Here is a 6,799-nt window from a genome sequence, read left to right on the forward strand (position 1 = left end):
GGCTGCAAGTGAGCAACCGTTCAAGGCCCGCAGCGACTACATGCAGCATCAGAAATCACATTAAATGTATATTGACATTGTATGTGTTGACTTTCGAGTAAACATTTCAGGTCTGATTAATTGAAGAAATGTTATATGGCTCGCACGGAAATGCAATTGAGAATATGTATATTTTATGGCTCTCTTGACCAAAAAGGTTCCCGACCCCTGATATAGAAACTGAAATGGAAACACAGTAAATTGTTCGCGCGATGTACCTTTTGTCTATTTTGAAACTACCGATGGAGCCCAATACAACTTTTTCTCTGTATGTGACGATATATAAGATAATTAATGCAAAATATATCGAACATTTTTTTTTGCAATGTTTTAAATTACAATCGTTCGTATTTTGTCGATATCTTTAAAATAATTTTGAGTGCCGAAAAAACAAATCAAATTTGATTAACTTCAAAATACGATTCCGGTCTACTTATAGTTGGCAGTTTGGGACGTATTTCGTGCAATTTTCAAATAGTGATTTTTCATTTATTAAATAATCGTAAAAGTTTTCCCGACTAAAATTCGAGTAACGAAGAACACAAATAAATTACTATGACAAGATATTTTGAATGCTCGCACCGGCTATGAATTGAAATTTTTACTCGAGAGAAAACTTTTTATCCTCTGCGATCTTACTTATATATAATGTCACATTTGAAATTGCGCTCGTTGTCATATTTCGACACTACTGATGTCAAATTTTATTAGTGTTATTACTTCTTTGGACAGTCACAAAATTGGACAAGTCAGTATTTTATTAAGTAATCGGAGCGCCTAAGTTTCTCCCACGGAGCACTTTGAGAACTTATGCCTTAATAGACCAGGGAAGAAATTTTCGTAAAAGTGTTTGAAGTATCGTCGTACATGTTTAATAGCTGAGTTTTAGGCGGAGTATTGTACAATTTTAGCATCTCTTTGAAAATTAGCTGTTTGCATCTAATAATTAAATATTCACTCCAGCTCACCATATTAAGATTTTGTGTCAACGCTTCCGAGTGGCCAAAAACTTAATATGGATACGCATTATCGCAAAGTTACCTTATGTTCAGGCTTGTCAATGGGAAACGTGCCATGAGATGGGATGGGATAACACACCTTTGTATTTCCCATGGGACGCGTGGGACACGAAAACCATATGATTTTCAGGGAAATGATGATAAAAATTTTCGTTATGGATTTCGTGTCCATATATTTGAGCATAGCTCTCTTGTTAGTTATAAAGAGCAAAACATATTCAGCATTAACAATATACTTCGTGAAAGGGCTGATGGACACATATATAATAGTTATGAATAAAAAAATAACTAAGTCCGTTTTTTCGGGAAACCTGCTGACAAAGTATTATTTTTATTATATTGAGTATAAGCTCAGCTTCGGTTTGTCTGTCAAATGGAATTTTTTTTGGTAAACCCCCCAAATACTTTATAATATCATGATTCGGACAACTATCGTTTTTTTGTGGCTAATGAGCGAATAAGACAAGAATGAATTTTAGCAATGAAAAACCGTGTTTTTGTTATATTACCGCCCAATATTCGGAATAAAACTTGCATTACTTTGTTCCAAATTTTGTCAAATTTTCGTCATTGTTGAGAAGGAACTTTTCCCCTTGTGTTTGCAGTAATACTGTTAGTTTAGGCACCAATGCGCGCTAATAATTTTATATGGCAAAGTCTTTAGAACCGGACCAGTGTTCATTTCTCAGTATCATTGGCATGAAATTTAATAGTATCAGCAATTATTCACTGGGGCAATGGTTTTCAAAGGGTGGAGCGCGCTATGCAAAAGGGGCGTAGACAATTTTTGAAGGGGCATGTAGCTAATTAAATCTATTTTTTGTTTGTTGGACTTAATCGTGCATTTCTTGGATATTTACATTCCATCCCCGTCCATCCCCGTATTTTCAAGGTATTTTTGAATAAAACATAATATTTGTTATATGTAGCTTATTGCTAGCTAGTTATTTTTGAGTTGTTGCGAGCATTTTCATAACAAGAGTTACATTGTAATCACCACAATTCGTAAAAATATTTTCATAGCTATACTATACTTATGAAAAAAAATTATACTCAAGATATAAGTACCAGTACTTCTTTATCGATTTCTCCTTGAATCCTCCCTTGAAAACGTCTACCTAACTGCTAGAACAGCATTGTATCAATAATATTATAGAGAGGAAATCATTAATTCTAAAACATTGAAACTCATTTCTGTGTATAATGAATTAAATTGAGTACACACTGAGTTTTGCGGATACAAGGATGTCTATATATCCTGTGTCATATTTATATGTATATTGCCTTATTTTATTGATAGCATAGTCATTATTTTCTTGCATAGAATTTATTGATTTAATTTTCTGGGCCAATCTGGCTAATCTTATATATGTAATTTGAAAGTATCATGGTCTATGACCATGGTAGTAACCAGTTAACCGTGTCATTCGTGTTCCAAGCTAGAATTACATTAGCTTTCCAATAACAATGTGATATAAGTAATTCCAACCGAGTGTATCAATGTGAATTCTATACCATTTGGCACTGGTTAACTACGCCATGCAAGCCCCGAACTAAAATATCGTTTCAAGTGGCGATACTGTAACGCAGTGGTTCAAAAAATATGCTCAAGTTGCGACTTTTCGTGGAAACCGTATTAAACCGTACCTTCCAATAAAGGACCTTTTTTGCAATGAGTTTTATTTAAACGATCAAAAAAAACTAAACCAAAGTCAGTGAAATTGCATTTAATGGGATGGGAATACTTGCGTCTTTTTACAACTGTTACTAAACCTTGGTAAGATTTGTGAGCGCCGCACGCATTTCTCTTTCAACATTTACTCGAGATCGATATTTTGTTCGTATTATGACCATGGTCGCAAATCTTGCTTCGCATGAATACGAAATCGCAAAAGGGATCAGAGTGCGCAACGCTTTTTTTTTTTACCAATGAAGGATGATCCTTATTGAAGAAAATCCAAATTTCTTTTTACATCGATTTCGTTTAAAAACGACGAAGAAAAGCAGCAATGTTTTGTTGAAGCAAGATTTTGGCCAGTGAAACATGTTATCTAATAAGCCCAAACGGCATTTGGTATCATCGCATCCCCAGTTGCAACAAAAATCACGGAATTTTACTACTTGAACGATCCAAAGTCAATGTAGCCTACGTCGTACTTGCGTTTTTAGCCTTTTCTTGTTTAGTATCATTTTCACGCTTGTATTATTACTTTTTCTACGTGGCGCAAAAGAGATTCCGCAAAAAAAAAAAAATTTACGACGCCCACTTTGAAAACCACTGCTGTAACGTATCAATATGGCCGTAAATCCTATTGGTAAAAGTTCGTTCATGTTCATAACTTTTTGAATCTAGAAATATATTTCCTATTGCTATATCGTTGATTGCAGGTACTAATATGTTACGTTATTATGTGTATACATCTATATAAATGATCCAATAGAATAAATACACGGATTTGTCTATATTTCTTATGTTTTATTTATATGGGTATTACTTTATTGATAACATGGTTTTTAATATTCTGTGTAGAATTCACTTGTTTTTTTCCACAAAATAGTATCATACTATAAAAAAGAACCCGACTAAGCGCAGAAATGTATCTGTAAATTATCATGGTGTATATCAGTGGTTCCTAAACTTTTTATTCGCAGTAATATATACCCACCCAGTTTACAAAAACATTTGAGGTCAGAAACGAATATAATACAGAACAAATAAACAAGGTAAATCATAGTTTATAGTGTTTTTTTCAATGAGATATATAAGCTTATTGGTCTTTCAGAGAGTATTTTTTTTTTAATTTTTGGTGACATTTTCGTCAGCTACAATCTCAACTCACCCCGTTTACTAATTGAATGGCGATGTTTTGTTTTGATAGCACTTGTTTCATTGTTACAAACCCCTTCTCTACCACAAACGAGGTCGTAAATGAAAGAATCCAGGTTTCTGCCTTCTGTCAAAAGATACATCTTTATAAAAATCACGTATCGATGCATTTCTCAAATATAACATATTAATTTTACTTCCTCATTTCATTGCATTTCAAGGAGCTCCATTTAAATTAAATATTTTCTGCGCTATTGAACCCCTGCCCATTGCAGCGTGTTCTCATTCGTCGTATTATATTTAAATTGTAGGCTCGTTAAACGATTAACTAACCACTAAATTATCAGGTTATAATATAATTATAACCGCCCACTTTGGGAATCCCTGGTTTATACCACCTGGTAGTAAACAGTTAATAACTATGCCATTCATGTTCCAATCCAGAATCGCAATAAATTTTCAATACTGGTAATATTGGAGTGAGTCTAATCAAGTACATTAATATAACCGTGAATCTTACTACCTTCGATACTGGTTAACCATGTAATTTGTGTCCCAAACTGGAATTTTCAATAAGGATAATATATAAATTAGGCCAATTGTACACCCGACTTATACTTCCCTTGGTGGTCCTAGTAACCAATAACCATACAATTCATATTGATAAGTGTTCGAAGCTGGCAATCGATGGTAGTCCAAGTAACCATACGATTCATATTGATAAGTGTTCGAAGCTGGCATTCCTTGGTAGTTCAAGTAACCATACGGTTCTTATTGATAAGTGTTCGAAGCCGGCAATCCTTGGTAGTCCAAGTAACCATACGATTCATATTTATGAATGTTCGAAGTAGGTTGATAAGTGTTCGAAGCTGGCAATATTCCTAATGCGCTGTTATTAAGTGCGAGTATTCATATCTTATATTCATGCGTGTATGTAATATGTATGACGCTTTATTATTGCAAATATTACGACTCTAAAATCGTTTATCATGAGGTACCAAAGCTAACATGTCCTTATCATTCTGCATACCATATAACATTTTTTTTTTATCTTGAAACCCGTTTTCACCAGAGGGTATTAATGTAGTTGTTAATCCCCTCTCCCAAAATTCGTGTCCTAAGATTAATTTTCCTATGATATACTATAGCCGCAAATACCTTATAACCAGTATAGACCTTCATTGGTAGTGTTCCTAGAACCCATGCCCCTCATGTCCATAAGTTTTTAAATCTAGAAATATATTCCCTATTTCTTCATAGTTTATTTCGAGTATTAATATGTTATGTTCTTATAATGAATGTAGAATGTCTACAATCCCTGTGGCTGATTTAGAGGACCTCAATATTAGGTAAATATAACGCACAATGCCTGTGGTACACAAACATTTTAAGCCGTTCAAGTTTGGAATATCTCGCGTCTCGTGTAAATTACTTGTATATCTATCAATAAATAATATCTGCAATTTTTTCGGGAAACCTGCTGACAAAGTATTATTTTTATTATATTGAGTATAAGCTCAGCTTTGGTTTGTCTGTCAAATGGAATTTATTTTGGAAAATCCTCTAGTCTAAATACTGTATAATATCATGATTCGGACAACTGTCGTTTTTTTCTGGCTAATAAGTAATTCCAACCGAGTGTATCAATGTGAATTCTATACGATTTGGCATTGGTTAACTACGCCATGCAAGCCCCAAAATAAAATATCGTTTTCAGTGGCGATACTGTAACGCAGCAAATTAGCAAATAATTTTATTTAAACGAAAAATTAATATTTTTATTTTTTTTAACTTCTAGTATAAGCTTAGCTACTCTGTGTCCATGTTAATTACAGCTCCAAAGATTGATAAGGACATAGTTTAAAAGACTATGTCTTTAACCAAATCTCTTTTCTGTATTTCTGTTAAATAGCATTTTTTGTGATTTAAATAACTTGATAGTGTCTTGGGTCAACGAAATTTAGTTTCACCTAAAGTTAGATGGACTCGGTATACACACGAACATAACATTGGATTGATTTTTTTTTTATGTATTTTTAATATAAGTTTACCTTTGCTTTACCTCTGCCAAACAGCACTTTTTGTGATTTATAAATCCCAAACTTGATAATGAAACTATATATTTATTTTCAGTTTTCTAAAACACTGCTTGAAAGAGTCATTGCATCAAACAGAATCGACATTGTTAATAGTCTGGTGCATCACGGAGTGAGATTGACGCCTATATAGTCTAAAGAGTAAAGAGCAAGTATATATGTAATCTTATAATCTTTTAATTCATATGTTGTCACGTATAAACTGATATATATATCATGTTCAATCCCGCTAGTCAGGAAGAGCTGCAAATATTTCAATTATCGCACAAGATGTCCAAAATATTATCCATTGGGAACCATTACATTAGACCGTTTTCCTTTATCAATTTTACCCTTTCATTTTTGTTTCGCGAGGCGAGATAAAAAGTGTAAAAGTTCCGTGGCCGAAAAAGTTTGAGAAACGCTGGTCTAGAACAGTAGTTTTTTTTTTACCTGGGTTCAATCGAATTTTTGGTGTTCGTTGGAGCTGTTCCAGGGGTTCGACGAGGGTCCTTCAAATTAACACAGTTTTATATTATGGCACTTTTCTATCACATCGTCTACAAATTATGCAAATTTAGCTACAGTTCATCTCAGATATTAGAACTTACACGTTCAACAACTAATAAATTAGCGATCAGTAGAGGTTGCGCGAGACTAACTCCCAATCCTTTCTCTATGCCTTTGCGCTAGTGGAATTTACCAATGTGTTTAACATTTATCAATGTGTTCTAGGCTCAGATCTTGATAGCCAGGGTCCTTTTAATGTGATTCTTTTAAAGGCGTTGAATTCTTTTTAGTATTGCTTCTAAATTCTTTTCTTGTGGTAGTTGTCGAGT

The 6,799-nt window shown here is 33.7% G+C and overlaps 1 protein-coding gene across 3 annotated transcripts in view; it reads right to left on the bottom strand.

The window, feature by feature from the left end:
- The window catches only part of LOC144427380 (E3 SUMO-protein ligase RanBP2-like), a 189,085-nt gene that overhangs the window by 66,460 nt on the left and 115,826 nt on the right, over nucleotides 1-6,799 (bottom strand). The window lies entirely within an intron of this gene.

Source organism: Styela clava, chromosome 9, assembly GCF_964204865.1.
Source record: "Styela clava chromosome 9, kaStyClav1.hap1.2, whole genome shotgun sequence".
Taxonomy (NCBI): Eukaryota; Metazoa; Chordata; class Ascidiacea; order Stolidobranchia; family Styelidae; genus Styela; species Styela clava.